Here is a 23,828-nt window from a genome sequence, read left to right on the forward strand (position 1 = left end):
TGTTCGGTTGTTTCAGTCATGTCCCTACTTTTGGCCCCATTTGGAGCTTTCTTGGCAAAGATAGTGGAGTGGTTTGTTGTTTCCTTCTCCAGCTCATTTTGCAGATTAGGAAACTGAGGCTAAGTTAAGTGACTTGCCCACAGTCATAAGTAGCTGAGGCCAGAAATAAACTCAGAAAGCTGTATCTTCCTAGCCAGCACATTATCCAACCAGCCAGCCACTGCTGAATTGTTTCCCTCCAGACCCATGCCTTCAATGGGTAATGCCTTCAGCTTACCCCCACAGCCTCTCCCTCTGCTATACAGTTCCCTAAAACACAGCTTCCTATTCAGAAGCCTTCAATGGCTCTCAGAAAATACCAAATTAAATCCATAATATCTGTCCTACCAATTGAGACCCGTCAAATTCTAACCTTACCTTTATTGACATCTCATACTTCTCTCCTACAAATTCTAATCGCCATCAAACTTTCTCCAAATGTGTTTTTTGTTTTTCTGCCTCAGTATCTTCCCTCATTTTTCCCTGCATCATAACATAGGGAAACCACATATTTAAACATTTTGTCATACAAAAAGGATCTAAATCTAGTCCTGTTATTAGAACTCTGTGCAAAATTATGACTGGCAATATATCCTTCACTTTGCTTTGTAGATCTTTTAGTATTTCACAGGCTATAGTCAGTTTACTGATATATAAATAGAGGCAGCAAGGTGATTCAGTAAGTCTCTCAGTTTTCTACTCTGTAAAATGAGGATAATAACAGCATCTACCTCCTGAGGCTATTGTGGAAATAAAATAGATACTATTTGTAAAATTCTGTAAATACTATTATTAGCTTCAAATATTAACATTACAATAAATTATGAATTGCATTGAGAATTATAAATTGATAATGACAAGAAATATAAACATCAAGGGAAAAAAATGAAGCTTTAAATCAAGAGTAGAGTAAGATTTTATATTCTTAAAGGTGAAAACAGACTTTCATCTTTTAGAAATATATAAAAAGCATTTTTCTCAGTATTCTAGCCTGAAACCTTTGATTTAATCTCAATGATAAACTTTGTCAGTCTTTCTTTAACTACCAATTCTCAAAGTTTGCACTATCCAACTAATTTCTAAACCACCCCTTTCTCCATCTGCCCAGGAAGGACTACTCCCCTAAATTATTAGAACAAGAGAGAAGGAAGAAGTCTTTGATTACTTTACTTAGTGAATGTATCTCGAGTTCAACTTTGACCCTTTAAAATGAATCCTTGAAGGAGAAGTAGAATTGAAAAATTAAAATTGAAAAATGATTCTCCAAGGGTGAACAAAAGTTAAATGACTATTGTTCTGTCAGAGGAAACAAATGGGTTACCTAAACTTTGAACCCCAAACCAAACAATTTCCTTCCACATAAGGCAAGATGGACAAAGCTTTTTATCTCAATCCTGTCTAAAGCAGAAATAATATAATACTTCCAGCATAAACCTAACAAAATACTCTTAGAATTCTCAGTTTCAAAGTTCTGAAAACTCTTATTCATGAAACTTTTCCTGATTTCTCCTAGCTGCCAGTGTTTTTCCTAAATAATTACCCCATATTTATGATGTGTGATATGTTTATATGCATGCTTTCTCTAATATGTTCCTGGCAACAGAAACAGTTTCATTTTTGTCTGCGCCACACAGGTACCCAATACAGTATCTGACACTGAATAGATATTTAATAAATGCTTATTGATTGATGGACTAAAGTTGGGAGAGTGTCATTACCAGGATTTGGCCAACAGATAATAGACTGTTTTAGCATAGCAACTCATGAAATTATTTAATTAAAAGTGACAGGGATTCCAGTGAAAAAGGTACCCATATTTGATAAAAATCACTTATCTTATAATTTTGAAACATAAAGGTAGTGAATCAAAAAGTTTGGCCACTCTGCCTAAAACCTTAAAAGTGGAAAGAGAAAGTTTTCTCAATCCTTAAATTATATATTGAGAAATGTCCATATTATTTTTCACAGGTGGCTTGTACCAAGCAAACCACAAAATCCATAAAAGAAATTCTGTCAACAATGATCTCTTTTATCCCCTTTATTATCCTTGTGAATGAGTAGACAATTGGTAATAACACTTCCACCTAGAAAATGAACAAACAGGCTACAGATTAAACAAAGGTTAATTAGCCCAGGCAATGCCAGGAATTTAAACTCAGCTGTGCTATTTCTGGTCTAGTTCTCCACTTATTTTTCTTAAACCTCCCTCTTCTATTTTATTGACAAGTAAATTTTTCAAACATGTTCTCACAGTTCAATAATTACAAAAACTCAAACTTAAATTTAAAAAGTAAAAACCAGCTCTGCCCCACTCCTTAAAACTGTAATGAGCCAGCTCCAAAGGAGCCCCTTTATGGAAAACCTGAGGAAAGGACCAATACTGTCCATCAGATACTTATAATGTCATTAGAACACTCAGTTTCAAATAAAAACAAGGGTACTATATATAGTGTTAGGAAGGGGAAAGCAAATAACAATGATGTAACATTATCAGTTATTAATTATTAAAATGAAATCTTCAATAAGTGACATCCATGTTGGGGCAGAAGGTAATAGATCAATGGAAAAACGGGTCACACCAGCCATGGGATTTATTACAAGCTTTTAATGAGACATCACTAAATGGAAAATATGGAAGTGAGATTAGATCAACCACACAAAACCCTATTACTGCACATGGGTTATAGGAGTGCCCTGTGTATCTTTCTACATGATCCACACTTGATACTTATCATGGGGTCTCCATGCAGGTGAAAAGATGATGAATGGAAAAAGCTGTTCCTTCATTTTTAAGTTCCTCTCATTTGACCCTTGTAAGAAACCAAGAACACAGAAGTTTCATCCCTTTGGGTATTCATATACACACGTAACATATATATATATGTGTGTGTATATATATATATATATATATATATATATATACACATACATATGTTTGCATATATGCATCTATATACATATATGTATATACCTATATGTGTGGTTCCCATTTAGTGAATATATTGTGACCTATAATTTGTTACTCCTTCAATAACTTGGGACTATCTTCTCATCTGATGGAACTTCACCAAAAATTTCATCCCCCACAACTAACATGATAATGAGTTCCACCAAACTTATAGAGGCTGTACCTCCAACATTAAGTATGGTACATCACAGTACATTACCAGGTGCATTCTCAAATTCTACACCATTATACATATACAACCCTTAATAAAGCACTGCAAAACGATTTCAGTAGAGGGTTTTTTCTGAAACCTTACCAAAATCACCACAAGCAAATCCTGTGTTGAAAGGAGGTATCTACTCACTTGACAAGCTAGTTAGTAGTCTCTTATCCCATCTCCTTACCAAAAAACAAACAGGAGCAGCTAGGTGGTGCAGTGGATAGAGAACCAGCTCTGAAGTCAGAAAAACCTGAGTTCAAAAATGATCTCAGATACTTAACACATCCTAGCTGTGTGACCCTTAACCCCAATTGACTCAGCCAAAAAAAAATTTTAAAAAGAAGCAAATGAAGGTAGTCTACCTGTTTCAGATCTAAAACTATATTATAAAGCAGTGGCCATCAAAAACATTTGGTACTAGTTATGAAATAGACTAGTTGATCAGTGCAATAGGTTAGACTCACAGGACAAAAACAGTCAATAATCATAGCAATCGTGTTTGACAAACCCAAAGACTCCAACTCTTGGAGTAAGAACTCACTATTTGACAAAAACTGGGAAAATTAGAAACTAATATGAAAGAAATTGGGGCTTGATCCACCTAATACCACATGCCAAGATAAGATCTAAATGGGTTCATGATCTAGACATAAAGAATGATATTATAAACAAATTAGAAGAACATAGGATAGCTTACCTCTCATACCTGTGGAGGAAGGAATTTGTGACCAAAGAAGAACTAGAGATCATTATTGATCACAAAATAGATAACTTTGATTATTTAAGTTAAAAAATTTTTGTACAAACAAAACTAATGCAGACAAGATTAGAAAGGAAGCATAAACTGGGAAAACGTTTTTATAGTGAAGGGTTCTGATAAAGGACTCATCTCTAAAATATATAGAGAATTGACTCAAATTGATGTGAAATCAAGCCATTCTCCAATTGATAAATGGTCAAAGGATATGAACAGGCAATTTTCAGATAAAGAAGTTGAAACCATTTCTAGTCTTATGAAAAGGTGTTCCAAATCACTATTGATCAGAAAAATGCAAATTAAGGCTACTCTGAGATACCATTACACATCTCTCAGATTGGCTAAAATGACAGGAAAAGAAATGTTGGAGGGGATGTGGGAACGCTGGGACACTGACACATTGTTGGTAGAACTGTGAATGGATCCAACCATTCTGGAGAACAATTTGGAACTATGCTCAAAAAGGTATCAAACTGTGTATACCCTTTGACCCAGCAGTGTTTCTACTGGGCTTATATCCCAAAGAGATCTCAAAGAAGGGAAAAGGACCTGTATGTGCAAGAATGTGGCAGCCCTCTTTGTAGTGGCAAGAAACTAGAAACTGAATGCATACCCATTGGTTGGAGAATGGTTGAGTAAGTTATGGTATATGAATGTTACGGAATATTATTGGTCTTTAAGAAACAATTAGCAGGATGATTTCAGAAAGACCTGGAGAGATTTACATGAATTGATGCTGAGTGAAATGAGCAGAACCAGGAGATTATCATACCCAGCAACAAGACTATATACAATGATCAATTCTGATGGACGTGGCTTTCTTCAACAATGAGATAATTCAAACCAATTCCAATTGTTCAGTGATGAAGCGAGCCATCTACACCCAGAGAGAGAACTATGGGAACTGAGTGTGGACTACAACATAGCATTCAGCATTCTCACTCTCTGTTATTTACTTGCATTTTGATTTATCAGGTTTTTTTGTTTTTTTCCTTTTTGATCCAATTTTTCTTGTGCAGCAAAATAACTATATATATGTAAACATATATTTTAACATATTTAACATGTATTGGACTACCTGCCATCTGAGGGATGGGGTGGGGAGGAGGGGAAAATTTGGAACAAAAGGTTTAAGGGTCAGTATTGAAAAAATTACCCATGCATATGTTTTATAAATAAAAAGCTTTTTAAAAAATGTAAATTCATTAAAGAACTTAAATGTTTCTATGATTCCCATCATTATTCTCAGTCTTCAGTGTTACAGCTGATGGCTTAAATCTCTTTAATCTTCAATTCTATTTCCATTGCAGTTCAACCAAGAATCAATAAAGGCACACATACTATTCCTGCAAACTATATTACCACCCAGATCTGTAACTTAATCCTGTCAGTTCCAGCCTAGAAGTTCACTATCTTTCCCACTTCCATCCACTACTAAGAGCCTATCAGTTGGCCTCCTATTTCAGGTAGTCCCAGACATACTTTACTTCCTATTATTTTCCTCAACAAAGTGCAAGCAAGCCCTTTTCTTTTCAGTCATTTTTCAGTCTTATCTGCCTCTTTGTGATCCCATTTGGGGTTTTCTTGGCAAAGATAATTTATAATTTTCTTCTACAGTTCATTTTCCAGATGAGGAAATTGAGGAAAACAGAGTTAAGTGACTTGCCCAGAATCACACCGCTTACTATGAGGTTGGATTTGAACTAGAGAAGATGAGTCTTCCTGACTCTGGGCTAGCTTTTATCTACATGTCACCCTCTCACCCCTTTCTAATTTGCATCTGTGGAACCATAATAAAATCAATATTACTTTTATTCATGGAAAGGCTATGCCAACCTATTCCCTTAAGGGGCCCATACCACTTGAACTCCCCAAATCAAAATATTGAACACCCCCTAGCCCTCTTTATGTGGAGTCTGTTCTCAGAAGGTAAACTCCTGGAGGGATGGAGCCATCTTTTTTGTTTTGTTTGGCACATATTAAGCACTTAGTACTTTTTGATTCTTTCATCTGGTTATTCCCATCCTCAAATTCCTAAAACTGTTCTGCCATTTACTTTTAGTAAGTAACTTCTTCCCCATTCCACCTTACTTAATGAAAAGATCTAAAGCTACCAAACACAAGTTTCCTTATTTACCCATTGGATCTCTCTGCAACACCCTTCTCAAAAGTCAACAAACAGCAACTTTCCCCCCCATTCTTCCTTCTCTTTGATCTCTTAGCATAAGACCCTCCTTAAAAACTCTCCCTTCCTTTAACTTCTGTAATACTGAATTGTCCTGGTTTCCTTGTAATTTCAACCACTCAAGAAACTCTGATTCATCTCTCTTCTTCCTGCACCCTAAACTACCAACACCCAATAAAGTCAGTTTTTAACCCTCTTATTAGTCTCTCTGCAAGCTCACTTCTCTCTATATTTTTCCTCCCTCAAGAAACTGGACCTCTTTAGTTTGGCCAACTCACGTGCAATTATGAAGAAGGCAGACAATCACATTTTAATAAGGGAGACCAAAAACAATGCATATACAAGATAAATACTCTGTAAGTGGAAGGCCAGGGAAGGTATGCTACAGGAAAGGCCTCATATCTCCTCTACACTGATAAATCATTTGTTTCCTTAGCAGACCTAAGAACCAAGATAAAAGAATACCATAAGCAGAAGAGCAGCATCAGCTCTCCAGATAGAAATAACTATCATTGTAAATGAATTAATTGACATTTAGATATATGAATCAGACTTCTATAAATTAGCCTAGGTCCTAATACCTAACAAATCTATTAGGTCCTCTTCACACAAGCACTCATTCTATCCTTAAATGTCTTCAAATCACATTTTTCAATAAGTGCTCTTAGCAGGTCTCGCTTAACCACTTATTACATTAGAAAGACTAATATTGTAAAAGTAATTTTCTAATCTACAAGAAGCAATAATTTCTCTGAAAAGTTTAAAAGCACATACCAAAAGGCTTTTTTTTTTTTTTTGCTTTATATGCAAAATATAGATCCAAATGGTTTGCCACCCATTTTTCTCTCAATTCTCACATGAACACCAACTTGTTTGGTAATTTATGCATTCTAATTTTCCCGAACTTATTTTAAAATAATTCTTATGAAGATATCTATTCCTACTACAAAGGTCTATCTATCCTCCAGCCTTGTAGAAGTAAATAAGACCTAATTAAGGTTTAACAAGCAAATTAGGGCACACAGACAACTGATAGCAGAGTATGAGTCCATAATGCCAGCTCACTCTGAATTTTCTTATCATTAACTACAAAACACTCAGTAAATTTCTGAGTGGGGAGGGGAAGTGTTGATTTTGAGGGGCTTGATGGAGAATAAGATGAGAAGTTTGATAACTCTCATAGAATTTCATAGCTAGAAGAAAACTTAAGAAATTACCTAGTCTTCTACAGTTCACAAAGTACCCAGATGATCACTAGCAAGTCCCATGAGAAAAGTCTCCAGTCATGCTAATGTTTTTGCCATCATACTCACTGTTTCTTGGCCCAAATAAAAAGCTTAGACTGGTAGAGCAGCCATAGGTTCAACTACTTTCTGGGGAATCAAATCCTGAATTCAAGTCTGTTAATCCTGAAGTTAAAATGCATCTTTCAAAACATTTCCTTGTTAACCTAATGAATTTATTTTCTTCTTCTAAACCTTGACAGTCCTCTGTACTTTGTATTTCATTTTCCAATTTGCACTTTCTTTGGATTACTATTTCCTATTAGTATGGTCTCTGAGAGGCTCTTAACTGAGCTTAACCAGATTTGTAAATAGACACATAAACACCTAACATCTATTCTCTACCAAAAGTCAATATGAAAGGAAGACTAAGAGCTCTGTAAGGAGGATTTGGTGTAAAAGCTACACAAATCAGTAATGTCCTCCCTGATTCCTTGTCCAGCACTGTGCTCCGTGTTTCATACTCAAATCTGTATACATGTTTTAGGTACCTTCTTATGTAAAAGGTATTGGGGCTAAAGTTCTACATTAAGCAGTAGTGTATCTCTGAAGTTTATTACCTGGTCATTCAGTTATACTTTTAAAAGTCAGTACCTAAAAAGCACACTTTAAGTTTGACTCAAAAAACACAAAAATTTTGCTAAAGGTAGCTAGAAGATCCAATGAATAGAGTACTGTACCTGGAGTTGGAAAGTTCTGAGTTCAAATACAGCCTCAGCCACTTACTAGCTATGTGACCTTGGGAAAGTCTGTCTGCCTCATTTTCTCAACTGTAAAATGGGTTCAGTACTAGCATACATCACCCAAAGTTGTTGTGTACGAACCTTAAAGCTCTATACAAATATTAACTATTATGACTAGGACATAGTTGAAAATCAGCTTGGCAAAGCAGATAGTGAACTAGTCTGAATCAGAAAGCCCTCGGTTCAATTATTGCCTCGGACTCATAATGATTGTGTTACCAGAGGTTAACTGGTCACTTAACTTCTAAGTGTCCTTAGCAACTCCAAAAACAGAGCTTGGTCCCTGATATGGTTCATGAACTTTCAAAAAAGGACTGATAATTGTGTTTCGATATAACTGGTTTCCTATTTTATGCATCTTAAATACATTATTTTGAGGAGTCCATGATCCATGACACAAAATAATGTTAAGAACTTCTAATCTGAGAGTATAAATTAAAGATAAGCTGCCCTGTGAGTTTCTATTTAATTCTTTACACAAATAAAAATCATAGGTTCAGACCCACAAAAAAAGAAATCAGATTATATGAGCGTAGACCCAGACACGGATCCCTATAATAAGAACTTGCTTCAGATTCCAAAGATGCATGGACAGACATCCAAAGTATGGTCATTCGAGTAATAGTCAATCAGAGAAAAATCTACCTTTTCAGAACTCATTACGCAGTGTTCTACATAATCAGATTTTTATCGACAGAAGGAACAAGTAACTGACTATATGCTATTTGAAGAATACATAATGCTTGCTAGTTTACTGTAAGTGCTAAAAAGCTTGGGAAGAGATCAGCTAAGCTTTTCAGAATCCTTTGTTCTAGCTAATTGTACAATAATTCAGAGTCTGATTCTTTTTGTACAGCAAAATAATGTTTTGGTCATGTATACTTATTGTGTATCTAAGTTATATTTTAATATATTTAACATCTACTGGTCATCCTGCCATCTAGGGGAAGGGGTGGGGGGGGGGGTAAGAGGTGAAAAATTGGAACAAGAGGTTTGGCAATTGTTAATGCTGTAAAGTTACCCATGTATAAATCCTGTAAATAAAAGGCTATTAAATTTAAAAAAAAAAAAAAAAAAAGAATCCTTTGTTCTACCAGAAAACACTGGGAGAGGGAAGGGGGCTGGGAAGAAGGGGCAGCCTGTGAACTGAGCCTGGACTTTAAATGGCTGAATTGAAGGTACCTATTCTAAGCATGGGGAACAGCTTCTTTGAATGGACAGGGATTGAAGAAGGAGTGTCAAATTCACACAATTGCTAATAGTCCACTTTAACTAAAACATTGACTATTTGAAAGGTAGTAATAGAAAATAATGCAGGAAAGGTAAAATGGAGTCATATTTAGTACTTAACACCAGAGACCATAGGTTTGTGAATAGAAAAGGTTGAATCCTAGCACTGAGAAGATTACTTTGACAGCAAGGTGATGGCTGGATTGGAGAAAGGAAGTCCAGAAGCAATCTTATTTTCCTCTTTCTCCTCAACATGTACCATCTGTTTCTGTCAGACAAACTTCATATACCCTACCCTGATCCCTTCTGCCCAACGAATGACACATTCTACCTTAAATGACTTCTCCCCATCCTCCCCAAACTATCCTTGAAAGCACAAATCTTATTCTCTACAAATATTCTCCAACTCATCCTGATCTTTCCTGTCTCTCTCAATTCCTGTTGTATTTATCACAAAGATGTTGTATTCTATCACATCATTTAGCATTTAGTTATTATCTATTTCATTAGGCATTCAATAAACACAGCTAGCAATTATATAGCCCTTTAAGATTTGTAAAGCACTTAAATTTTAGAAATAATGTGTGACAAAGTATATTCTATTGTAAGAATATAAAAATGAAGACTCTGAACTAAAAGAGCTTAAAAAAAAAGTTCCTCTGACCACAATGCTTTACAATTATATTATTTAAATAAATATTTTAATCCTTAGAAAAGGAACCATAAAATTTTATTCAGTAAATGCAGCAGATTAAGTTGAATTTAAATAAAAACCCACCACAACATTATGGAATCTCCATTTAACAATCTTATATTTGGCCCCTGAAATGTTGTTTCTCCAAACAAATTAACAATGTAAGAGTTTATGCCTATACTCACTCATACCCCCTCCTTCCCTTTCTCCCTCCCTCCCTCCCTCCCCCCCATTCTATCACATCATTTAGCACACACACACACACACTGCCCTACAGATAAAAACTAAAATTCAGTACTTTGGAACAGGATTTAACTTGCATAATAAATGTGCCATTACCCTTCCTAAGACTTGAAAACTTGGCAAGATTTGGACAGGACTGAGAAGTCGTAAAGTCTTTCCACTCAGGAGGAACAACACACAGAAGAGGAAATGGAAAAGGCATGTTTGGAGACAGTAAATAAATCAGTATGACCTAAACAGAGATTTCAAACAGAATTGGATAAAGTCAGAAAAAGGAATAGGAACGAGAACATGAACAGCCTTGAATGCCAGGCCAAGGAAACTGTACTATAGCCACAATTTAAATATAGATACTTTGGTTCAACTTAACCTGCTGCATTTGCTGAATAAATTTTTTGGTCCCTTTTCTCAGGATTAAAATTTATCAAGTTTAATATTTCATATCTTATTTATAACAATCCAAATATAACTCCAAGTTAGGTTTGAGATGCTCTTTATATATACATGACTACCAATTGACAATGCTTCTGTGTGCTCCAAATTGAAGAAAAAATGCTATCCAATTGCAATATATATCAAAACATAAATGTACACATGATTCTTCTAGAAACACACAGAAATAAATATAATTGCAACTAGTTTTGATTGTCAAGCACCCAATCTGTTATTTAGTACCTCAGCAAATCAACAAAGCAAGAAAAAAAAAAAAACCCTGAAAATACTGGCACTACAAGAAAAGCCAAAGATGCCAAATGCCATTTATGTACACAGTTGTGAAGATGATACTCTAGTGGTATTTGACCACCAGAATCACAAAAATTAAGTGACAATGTTTCGTGGGCAATATTAGTTGATAATTATTTTTTGTAGACTGTCCAGAAAATCATATAATCTCAAATTCTATACTTCACTTTTGCACTAAAGCAGCAAGGGACAGGAAAACCAACTGTCTTCGTAGAAGATGAATATTCATTCTCCGATATTCTCTCCTAGTTGCCTCACTCTGTCAGGAAGGTGATGCCAAGTTCTCAACACAGTGTAAGTTGGGACAGGTTCTATCATGAAGGAAAGGCAGCCGTAACTTGGGATGGGCAACAGATGGTTTGTCTCTCATCTGAGAACCAGGCGACTTTAGTTTTAAAAAATCAACTTCACAATTATCACTTGAAGGAGGCATGTTTAACTAGCAGTTCTGAAAAAGATCTGGGGGTTCTGGTAATCTACAAGCTCTACATGAATTAGCAATGTAATATGGCAACCCATGGGTTCTTAGTCACAATTACCAGGAATGGGAAATTGATGTTCCCTCTGCACATATCCCAATCAGACCACATATGGAGGGCTATGTTCAGATCCACAGTTTTGAAATGACATCAGCAAGCCAAACAATGTGAGGAGAAGATAAACAAGATGGTAGAAGGGCTGTTGACTGTACTGGAAACTTACAGCCTAGAGAAGATCATAGATTTAGAGCTAGAAAGAACTTGAGAAGTCATCAAGTCCAACCTTCTTCATTATACAATTGGGACACTGAAGCCTATAGAAGGTGAGTGGCCAATCTAAAGTCATCCACGTAGTGTCTGAGCCCAGGGCTTTCTGCCCTCAGACAGACAACTCCAATCAAGTATTCTGAGAAGGATCAAATCTGTTGTTTTGCTCCATAGAGCAGAATCAGGCCGATTAAGTTGTCATTGAAAAGAAATAAATTTATACTCAAGGAAGCAATCAGAAAAATCCATAACTAGAATGGATTGCTTCAAAAGGGAAAGGGTTCCCCCTTCTTGGAAGACTTCATGCAGAGGATAAATGACTACTTGGGAAGAATGAAATAGTAAAGGTTCCTTTCAGGAAAGGACTGGACTTTCCCTTCCAACTCTAAAACTCTATGAGTTTGTGATGAAGCTCATCAGCAGGCTGGCTTTAGCATATGAATTTCTCAGCCACAGGAACTCACAGAGATCATCTAGGGGTGCCAAAGTAATTACTCTTCAAGCACAAGTCTAATCATGTCACTCCTCCACTCCCGTGAATAGCTCCCTATTGCCCCTAGCATCTCATCCACAAACTCTTTTCAAGTCCTTCAAACCTAGTTCCAGCCCACTTTTTAAAAAAAGTATTTTAACTAATGACAGAGAGATGCAATACAGTACAAAAGAATTTAAAAAAAAAACTATACAAAAACACTGAATTCTGCTATAGTTATTGTTTTAAGTATATAATAAATTTATTCAAGTAATAATGTATTTTACTGTAATATGTTTTGGGTCTCTTTTTGGTTTTGTTTAGATGTTCTAATTACAACTTACAGCTATTATCGTCTTTTTTCTTTTCTTTTCTTTTTTTGTATTGTTTCACAATGCTTTCCTTCGTCTGAGATGCCACTCAAGCACCATCTTCTGTATCAAGCCTTTCCCAATTTCCCAGACTGTGAGGATCCTCCCTTCTTTGCTCCTTAACTATCCTATACTTAATACTCTATGTGTGTACATATTTATCAAGTTTATATTTATGCTCTCTGTATTTTTTAATATACTTGTTGAATCTCCTTTTTAAATGCAAGCTGAGTGTAGGGATCATTTCATTCTTTGTACTTATAGAATCAGCACTCAGCACAATTCCTAACTGTTCTGCAAGTGTTGAACACTTGTTCAATGATTAATTATTCGTTATATACTATGGGGCGAGTGTAACAGCAATGAGCAAAGCCTGAGTTCTAAGTAGTCAATCTAAGAGAAATGAAAGGCAGGGAAAGGTGGAGAGGGAAAAGACAATCCAGTACTACCTATTAATGGTGATTAAAGAAGGGAAAATGAGTAAAGGTCGAGAGACGCATAGAAGTGAAAAGAGAATATGATGGATTTCAAAGCTTAAAATATCATGAGATAATAGACAATTGCAAGAAATCACAATAATCAGCTCAGTGGGTAAATGGGAGGAAAAATAAAAGGAGATTCTGATGATGGTCATTGTCATCATCAGCCAAAAAAAAGGGTATCTTATATACATGGTAAAATGAGGACCTATTAATAATAAAGGATAATTCTCATTTTGATATAACCAAAAGATAAGCCAAGAAGCACTTGGGGCATGAGAGAAGGTCCTTCTTTAAAGAGATAGAGGACGATGGTTGTGATGCTGAAAATACTGTCAAGATTGTTTTCCTTTGTTACATAAAAAGGTTTGCTGGATATTGGTGATATATGAAGAAATGACAGTGTGATAAAAATAACTAGCAGTTAACAATAACAGTATTTCCATGGTGCTTTAAGGTTTGCAAAGTGCTTTACATATATCTTATTTTATTCTGACAACCACCCAGGAGATAAATGTTATTATTATTTCCATTATATAGTTGAGGAAACTGAGGCAAATAGGTTAATTGATCTGCCCAGTGTCACATTATAAGGAATGTCTGAAACTGCATTTGAATTCAAACCTCCAGGTCCAAGGTTCTATCTATTTCACCTAAAATACATCATTAATATTTTTGGAAATTAGCTTTTAGGAAAGCTGAGCTAAAATAATAAACTTCCACTTTCTATCATAATATGTGTTCCAAAAGATTCATGTGCTACATTAAATAGCAAGAGCAAATTAGAAGGGAAAACATTTCTAGAAGGTAAAGGAATAAACCATGGTAACCCTGGGGGCTTCAAACTTTCCAAAAGACTAGGGAATTCTTACAGAGAAATAATTGCTAGTATTCAGACTATGACTTCCTAAGAGGGCCTCGTTCTACAGGAATTGTGTGCCTATAAGTAGTCAAAGCCTCCCAGGAAATCTCTATTCTTAGAAGTGAAGATAACCCTTCACATCAAGGCAACAACTTACAAGAAGGCTTAGCCCTAAAAAAAAAAAAAAAAAGTTCCTCCTGGCAGACAGGACCTCTTATGACACATTTATTTTTAGTGGGAAGGAGGGGCAGGAATAACTGCCATCAAGGATATATAACCAAGCATCTCAGTCCCAAGAGAACTCAGCAGGCAGGGACTCCCAGGAAATATGGATATGTCTGCTCACATGAAGAAAGCATGCTCTCATACTCTGGGGCAAGATGGCAGATTAGACCAGTTTTGTTTGTTTTTGTTGGCCTGCAGATCTTCCCCCCAAAATTGAATATAATCTTTCAGGCAGAGAAATGGGTATTTAATAAAACAGAAGACTTTAAAGCATTCCTGATGAAAAGACCAGGGTTGAATAGGAAAATCTGACATTCAAACAAAAGATTCAAGATAAACATAAAAAGGTAAACATAAAAGAATAAACAAAAAAGACTCAATAAAATTAAATTTTATATTCCTACGTGAGGAGATATAACTTCTAGGAATTTTATCCTAAGTAACATGTAACTCCTATGAATTTTATCATTATTAGGGCAGGTATAAGGAATTTAAATAGGTAGAGAGCATGGGTGTGAATCAATTATGTTGAGATGATCTCTCCCCCCAAAAAAAAAATTATGAAGAGGTGAAAAAGAGGGATGCTATGATTCTTACAAGGTGCTAAGTCACTGGAATTGATAAGCACTCTGGGAGATTCACAAGTCAGAAGCCCACAATCCTACTCTTGGAGGAGGAGTTGGGATTCATTCCAACTTACACCCTTGTGCTGGCTGGAGAGATTCGTAAGAAGAGAGGCTGAAGCTGGAAGAGACAAAGGACTAGCAGCAAGAGCTCTCAGAACCAAGGAGAGAGATAGGCCTCTAAGAAAACTAACTGGGCTATTTTGAAGGAGACAATAAAGGATCTCAACTTTTAACTTCTGGCTGCATTTGTGATGATTATTACTTAGAACTGAAATGAAGGCTGCCTCCAGAAGCCTCTTAAGAAACCTATACCCGGAGAACATTATATTTTAGAGAAAAGAACATTACAGAGGGATAAGATATATTGGGAGAAAAAGGAAAGGAGAAGTAGAATGAAGAAAATTTTCTTACATAAAAGAGGTACACAAAGAAAAGCTTTTACAGGAAAGGAAAGGAAAAGGAAAAGGAAAAGGAAAAGGAAAAGGAAAAGGAAAGGGCTGACAGGTAATGCTTGAACTTTACTCTCATTCAAATTGATCAAAGAAGGAAGAATATATATATTACCCAATAAGGAGATAAGGGCACAAGATAAGAGAGGGAGGTAAGGGCTAAGGGAGACAAAGATTATAAGAAGGTAGACTGGGGATGCAGTGGTCAAAAGCAAGACAGACTTTTGAAAAATAACAGAACAAAAAGAGAGAAGAGAAAGAGAGAAAAATAGAACAAAGGGAAACGTACAGCGAGTAATCCTAACTGTGAATGTGAACAGGATGATCCAACACATAGAAACAAAATGGCAGAATAGACTGGAAACCAGGATCTAACATCATGTTGTGTACAAGAGACTGCACAAGAGACACCTGAGACAGAAAAACAATTGAAATTAAGGGCTCAAACAAAGTCTATTATGTTTCAACTGAAGTGAAGAAAACAGAGGTGCCAATCATGATCTCAGACAAAGCAAAAGCAAAAATAAACCTAACTGTAAGAGATAATTAGGGAAACGACATTTTACTAAAAGGTACTTTGAAAAAATGAATATCAAAAAATTTTACAAGTTTCTCTGATAAAGGTCTCATTTCTCAAATATATAAAGAAATGAATCAGATTTATAAAGATAGGAGTCATTTCCAAACTGATAAATGATTAAAGGATATGAAGAGGCAGTTTTCAGAAGAAGAAATCAAAGCTATCAATAAGCATTTTTAAAATGCTCTAAATCACTATCGATTAGAAAAAAGCAAATTAAAACAATTCTGAAGTACCATCTCACACCTATCAGAAATGGCAAATGTTAGAGGGGATGGGAGAAAATGGGTAGTTTAAGAAACTATTGGCAGTGTAGTAAACTGGATTGACCATTGTGGAGACCAATGTGGAACCATATCCAAAAGGCTCTAAAACTGTGCATAACCTTTGACCCAGCAATACCACCACTGTACCCTAAAGAGATCTAAGAAGGAAAAGGACCTATATGTATAATAAAATTTATAGTAGCTCTTTTTTTGGTGGCAAAAAATTATAATTTGAAAGGCTTTTCTTCAATTGGGAAATGGCTGAACAAGTTGTGGCATATGATTCTAATAGAATATTATTGTGCTATAGAAAATCATGATGGGGGGATAGTTTCAGAAAAACATTTCAAGACCTATGAGGACTAAGACAAAATGAAGCAAGAAGAACCAGGAGATCATGCTATACAGTAACAGCAATGTTACAATGATTATACAAAATAATTCCAGGGGACTCTTGGTTTATTATTTATCCACATAAAAAATGGCACTTGACAAATATTCTAATTTAAGTTCACAAATGGTTCCAAACTGAACATCTCTCAGATGAGAATTACCACTGATTTTGCTATGGTCTCCAAATCAAATTTACAATTGTATACTACTAAAACTCTCTCCATAATATATCATTAATGGCCACCATACTACTATGCTATCAGATTTCTGGCCTATTCCCTGGATAAATCTGGGAAGTACTGGTAATATTATAGGGTTGCGAACCTAAATGGAACAGAACCACCAACATCTTATCTTGAACATTTCTTGTACTCAAAAATAATTCAGATTGAGGACGATGAATGCCCATTTGGGTAGCTTGGCACAATGAGCCTTTACAGTTGACTATTGACATATGCAGGCCACAAGGAAGCAGATATTGCCCCTAAACATACATAAGCACACACTCAAAGAAGAAAACAAATAAATTTGTGCCTTGGCAAATTATAATAGATACATGACTGAGTATTATTAGTAAAGAAAATTAATAGATAAATGAATATATTTTTAAAAATCATATATTAAGCAATATGTGCCAAACACAGTAGATGATGATAAATGAGGTAAGAAAAAAATCGGTAAAGCAGCAACTAGATGTTAATAATTAATAAAATATCATTGAGCTATTTACAAACTACCAATCAGTCAAGAAGAAAAGCATACAAAAGATATGGCATTTGGGCTTGTACTGATCATTCCAAGGTTACACACCATAGAAACTGGTAAATGGCTTAGGAAAGTGAGACATAACCCACAACAGTCTACCTCTAGAATATTCTTTACCTATGCTTTCACAAGGCAACTTGCTACATTAGAAATATGCTACATTTAACATTATAATGTGAATTCATAGGAAGAGAGAACAATATAAAACAGAGCTGTCCCCTAACCCACACTTACTTTATTATTTTTAAGGATTATAAGGGAGGGAGGGAGAAATTCTTCTCAATCTATTATCACCAAAGATATGCTGGGATGACAGGAAAAAGGTATGAAGGAATGGCCCATTTGGAAAAGGACAAAGGTCCAAAGAAGATACAATTTCTACCTTTCTTGAATTCCCATGCTTTACTATGTCTAGCTAGTTCTATCAAGTCTCTGAAGCTAGCCCTATTTCATTTACATCCATCCACTGACACATCTGTGTATAATGACTAAGAGCTGGGAAATCAGAGATAAGGTTGTAGATTTTCAAAGGAACTTTAGCTAGCAAACCAAAAAGAAACATAAAGAAATACACACACACACACACACACACACACACACACACACACACACAGAGGCAGCCTTGAATTTCGGTCATCTTTCAAATACTCATTTATAAAAAGGAAAAGCACCTTCTCATATACTTGGTAATGAAGTTCACAGACTGATTCACAAAAGTTTATTTAACACCTACACTTACAGACCCTCAGTTTGAAACGAGCTTAAAAGTTGATGCAGGAATCCTTACTACATTACTGAGCAAGTGGTCATCTTACTTACCATCCCTTGTGTTTCTCTAAAGACTGGGAAGTTGCTACTGGCTTGAAAGACTTTTTGGAATAATTATAATTGCTAAGCAGTTAGATTCCCCCCCTCCCCCATATAAATCAAAATTTGCCTCCCTGGACTTATTATACCTATCAATCCCAACACCCTCTTCTAGGGACAAATAAAACAAAGCTAATTCCTCTCTCTCTTCCATGGGATAGCCTCTCAAATATTTGAAGACTCTGTCCAGGCTAACCACCCCAGCCTTCAAGTAATTGTGGCAGGGCATGTTTTCACTTCCCTTTATAACCCTGGTTGGTCAAACTCAACCATGGTTCTAAAGGGTCTTCAAGGAAGCACAATACCCATCTCCAGACACAAAGGTTATGGGTAGGTAGAAAGAACAGAAAACATACACATTTTTGTACATGCCAACTTTATGAATTCATTATAATGGACAGCTTATTTGTCACATGGATTTTTCTTTCTTTTTACTCGCATTTTAAGTGAGGTATGGGGGGAAGCAATAGTGATGCTTTAGGAAAAACTATAAAGAACATATTTTTTTAAATGCACAGAAGAGAATAGAGGGAGTTCAAAAAAAGTAGAAACAAGGCAATTTTTGAAATTGTACTCATGCACATACACACACTTTTTAAAAAGGCAAGCAGTAAGAAATGGAGATGCAGAGTTTCATACAGAATCTTTTTTGTTTGTGTTCTACTGTCTGTATACAAATGTTCCTTTCTTGGTATTTAAGTTTAGAATAAAAAGTGTTTCACTTTCCCTTTTCCCTCCATTCCCTCACCAAAAATCTAATCCTGCTGGAAGGATTTTTGTCTGGTGCAGTAGATGGATGGATTTGAAATCAAAGGACTTAGATTTAAATCACAGCTCAGACTCTCTGTGTGACTTTGGGCAGGTCACTTCTCTCTGAGCTTCGGTTCTCTCTCTGTAAAATGAGAGAGTTGAGTAAAATATCCTCCAAGGTACCCTACAGCTCCAAATCCACAATCCCATGATCCTCTGGCCTTGTTCAAGCTGGTCAATATCCTGTCTAAAATGTAGCACTCATACCTAACAATATATTTAGACCTTAATTTATACCTTATTATATATACAATGCTCTTATGAATGCAGCCTAAGATCTCATTAGCTTTTTTGGATGTTGTGTCACATAGTTGTCAGATCCGTCTCATATAAACTGTTGTTTTCTAGTTTTATCATTCTCATCCTGTTAACTGTGTAGTTGATGGTATCCCTATTAAATTTGTTCTGGTAAGATTCTGTCTATTGTTCCAGCCTGTTGGGATCTTTCTGGCTCTCTGCAAACCGTAGAAGAACAGAGAAAGGACAAAAATGGTAGTCAAAAACACAAATCAACTCAAAATTTCATGTCATCTGCTTTTCTTTTAATAACATTTGCATGAAAGAACATGTCAAACTGTACCAATAATTTTCAGACACGGGCAAGTTATAGATTTGTTTTGTTTAACTGTACTCATTTGTTACAAGGAAGAATTCAATTGGAGGAAAGGAACAATAATTAAAAAAAAAAAGGGAAAGAGCATCAATAAATATTTAGAAAGAAAAAATTCTCTAACTGAATTATGGCACAAAAATTATTATAGTATAATAAAAGCAACATAAGAGGGTTTATTTAACATGTAGAAATAGCACTAGACTTGCCATGACAAGACCTTGATTCTACTTCTGGCTATTCCACTAACTAGGTGAAGGTGGGCAAGAGATTTAACCCCCTAAGAGCCAATTAGAAAACAGACATTACATTTCTACAGCACTTTAAGATTTTTTAAGACACTTTATAAACAATCTCAAATGCGACTCAAAATGAAACAAATACTTGCTGTATCTACCCTGGAAAGGTTGGATGAGAAAATCACTTAAAAAACTGTAAAGTATTTATAATGGTGAACTATTACTATAAAGAATCTCACTACCACAGATAACAATGTTTCTTTGGGAAAACAATTCTAACCTGGCAGTCCAAGAATATGTATCTCCCACCTCCTCAATAGTCTTGTCACCTAGGCTCAGGAAGGGGTGATAATCAAGCAGTTCTACTAACTAGTGACTACAGGCAAGTCTTCTCATCCCTCTACCCCTCAAGACAAAGGGGTTGGCCTAGATGATTTCTAAGATCCCTTCTAACATTAATATCTCACTCTCTCCTTTAAAAAGGACTATATTTCAATTCTCTATGAACAATGCTAGATTTTTTGGATGTCTGTCTGACTCAGAATTCTTAAATGAGATGGTGGTCACCGATATGTGTTGGCTGTAACAGGAAGTGCTCTGACCAAAGCTGAGGGTGCTGGTACCTGAAGATTCTTCTATTGTATTGAAGCACCGACCACTACTGCATTGGTGTGATTTTGAAGAAAGCTCTCCAATGAGGCAGCATAATATAGCAGAAAAAACTAAACTGAGAGTCAAGATAGTGGTCCTAATCTTAAGAGCTTCCAGCTCTCTAATTCTAGGTAAGTCAATCCCTCCTCTATAGAACTCAATTTCCTTATCTATAAAATAAAAAGACAAGATCTTCTTCAAAGTCCCTTTGGGTGCTAAAGATCTATTACGGAAAGCAGTAGTAACTAAAGCAATCATTCCCCTCAATCCCTGGTGCCCCCACTCACCTGACTAGGAACAAGAAGTAGTAAGCTTAAGCAAAATTTAATTACTCGAGAAAAAAGTAGAAATAGCATGGGCTCCACACACAATGAGAGAAATAAATTTGGGGAGCCAAGCCTTTAAAATTACATGGGACGTAAAGAGGAGAAATAAACAAAACAATATGAAAAAAGAACGGCAGAAGAATTTTCCTAAGTAAATCACCGATTAAAGGTGGGAGGTTAACCCCCCCCCCCAAAAAAAAAAAGGACACACGCTTTTGAGTATTGATCTTTCTCTTTCACAAAAAGGTAAGCATCTCTATCAAGGGGCATCTGAGGATCCCAAAATAGGCTCGCTATCTCCAGGAATGTTAAAACAAAACAAACCACAGAAACCAGGTGAGAGCGGAAACACAATAATCCTAGTTTTTCAATAGCCAAACTCGAACTGGTCCTACCATCTAAAGGGGGAACATGGGCTGGGAAAGAAAAACACCCCGCATCCATCCGCAGCCCCTTTCTCCCTGACTGACCTCCAATGGGCAACGAATTTCCAAGGCTGGCTGCAGTCCTCAGTGGAACGACAGACAGGCTGGTTAAGATCTACAGTGACCACCAGCCTGCTGCAGCCCCTTTCCAATCACAGTGAGAGACATTCCTCCTCCTCCTCCTCCTCCCACTTTTCCTTCAAGTCCCCCGCTAAAATCCCATCTACTACAGGAAGCCTTTGCCAATCCCTCTTAATCCTAGTGCCTTCCCTCTGTTGATTAGTTAGAATTGATCCTGCGTATGACTTGTTTGCACATAATTGTTCGCATGTGGTCACCCCCACTAGACCGCGAACTCCTAGAGAGCAGGGACCGTCTTAAAAAAAAAAAAAAAAAAACCCAAAACAAACAAACGCCCCCAAAATCTTTCTTCGCTCCCCCAGCGCGTGTTCCGTGCACAGTAGGGGCTTCGCTTCACAGATGTTTAGTGACTGACTACTACTCCCTCTCTACCCCAACCCCGCCTTTCCCAGGGATCGACCCCAGCTACAAACACCAGAGCCCCAGTTCCAAGGGAGCAGCCCTAGGCTCCTAGGACAGGAAGTGGGGCTAGGAAAGATGCCCATCACTCGCCCGAGAGAGGTCAGGCTTCCGATGCCCCCTCCCCCCCCCCCAGAAAAGGGAGGAATAAAGGTGGGAAAGAACCAGCAGAAAGGCAGCCGCTCGGGAGAAGGGGTGCTGGAAGGCAGGAGGAGACGGCGGGGCCGAGAGGGCACAGCGTGTACTGGAAGAGGCATGGGAGGGCTGTCCGGCGGCGCCCCTTCTCGGCGGGGAGGATGCTGGAGGGAGGCTGCTCGATAGGTACCGGGGGGGGGGGCCGCTTTCCAGGACAGCATTAGCAGCTGGACGGGGCGAGGGCGAGGGCGAGGGGGGGAGGGGGAACCTTTCGAACGACCCAACTCGGGCTCAGAGGGGTGGGCGGGGACTGAAAGGCACCGCAGACCGGCCCGGCCCCCGTGTCCTCCTCGGGCCCATGAGGCTCGGGAGCAGGCCCGGTCGGAGGAGGCTGCCGGCCAGGGCTGGGCGGCGGCAGAGGCAGCAGCAGCCGCCTCCCCGCTAGGGCTCCGCGGATCTCGGGATCCGCTTCGCTCCGGCATGGTCCCGTCCGCCCCCTACCTTCGGCGCCCCGAAGTTCGTCACCGCGGACCGAGGGAGGATTCGGGGCCTCCGGCAGGGGCCATTGGCCCGTAGCCCCCAGCTCCGGGGAGCTCCCGTTGCCGCCGCCGCCCGGAGCTCGGAGCTCGGCCGGTTCCCCAGCCCCCGGCGAGAACCGCTGCCGCCTGCGCAAGGCTCGGGTTCCCAAAAGCCGGCTCTCGCCGCCTCCCGCTTACCTACGTCCCAGGCCGCGCCGGATCCCTCACTCCCCCTGCCGGCAGCCCGGACGTCGGCCATTTCCGACGGAGACGGCGGGATTTGCCGAAGTGCTCCAGGCCGGAAACGGCCGAGCGAGGGGGAGGGGGAGGGGGGGCGGTGTTCGGCACTTTCCGGAAGGAGCCGGTGAGGGATCCGCGCGATCCTCGAGCGAGCGGCAGCACCTGGAGTCCGGAACCCTTCCTGAGTGTGCGGCCCTTTACACGATGAGCCCCCGAGGGCAGGGGCGGCCCTGGACCTCTCTTTGTATCCCCGAAGCTTAGCCGGGCGCCGGCTACCCCTTAATAAACATTCCTCGGACGGAGACTCACCAAGTTGTGTGAGTTACGTTACGGCGCCTCAGCTTCTTAATCCGTCAAAGAAACCGAGTTCAGTCGCTTCCTGCGGGAGCTGCGTCCGACGCCCCACAGCGCTATAACCAAAAAGACCCGAGTTCTAGGGCGACACCGATGGTGTCACCGTCCGAGTCGCTCACAGCGCGCCTGTTGGCGCTCCGGGTCTGAATCCCTGTGATACCGTCAGGGCTTAAGGTCACACACGCTCCGTTTGGCCTCGTGTGTCAGTTAGAGAGGCGCGACCAGTCGCTTAACTGCCCCGTGCCTCTGTTTCTTCCCTGGCAAAGTGAGAACGGCAGCACCTGCCGCCCCGGGTTACGGGACAGCGGGGGGCATTTTTGAAGTTCGTCGTGAAATGTTACCTTGCAGAAATAGTAGCGAAGCGGAGGAGCGTGACGGAGTGGATAGAATACAATGGAACGATGGGGGGGGGGGGGCGCGCGGGGGGGAGGGGCCAGCCGCTTAACCTTTCTGTGCTTTAGTTTCTTTATCTGTACAACGGGGGCGGGGGGCACCACGAACCCTCCCGAGTTCTAAATCCATGTTCCTATATTGCTAGGACGTGCAGTAGGAAAAAACGGGGTTCCGTAAGAAGGGAAAGAGGCTCTCCCCTCAGACAAAGCTGTCCTCCGCTAAAAAGAAACCCAGTCCTCCTTGGGTAAAACGCCCTTCTAGGTAGGGGAAGGGGGAGGGTAGGGATGGCCGCTTGATGACTGGAAGAGTTTCCAGACATTTAAAATCAGATTGCCTTTTGCAAACGAACAGCGTTGGTGTTTCTACATTTCCAAATCCAGAAGAACTACGGGTGAGTCCAA

At 38.5% G+C, this 23,828-nt stretch overlaps 1 protein-coding gene across 4 annotated transcripts in view; it reads right to left on the reverse strand.

The window, feature by feature from the left end:
* Positions 1–23,421, reverse strand: part of EXTL3 (exostosin like glycosyltransferase 3) — an 87,399-nt gene extending 63,978 nt beyond the window's left edge. Inside the window, exon 1 of one of the 4 annotated variants that reach the window (XM_023494801.2) lies at positions 22,990–23,421. The gene's annotated coding sequence lies outside the window, so the exon portion shown is untranslated. Of the gene's footprint in view, positions 1–21,292; positions 21,608–22,423; positions 22,716–22,989 lie in introns of those variants that run through there. The other 3 variants (XM_023494800.2, XM_003758076.4, XM_031950928.1) reach the window with 3 other exon arrangements.
* Between the last annotated feature and the right edge of the window lie 407 nt (positions 23,422–23,828).

This window comes from Sarcophilus harrisii, chromosome 2, assembly GCF_902635505.1.
Source record: "Sarcophilus harrisii chromosome 2, mSarHar1.11, whole genome shotgun sequence".
NCBI lineage: Eukaryota > Metazoa > Chordata > Mammalia > Dasyuromorphia > Dasyuridae > Sarcophilus > Sarcophilus harrisii.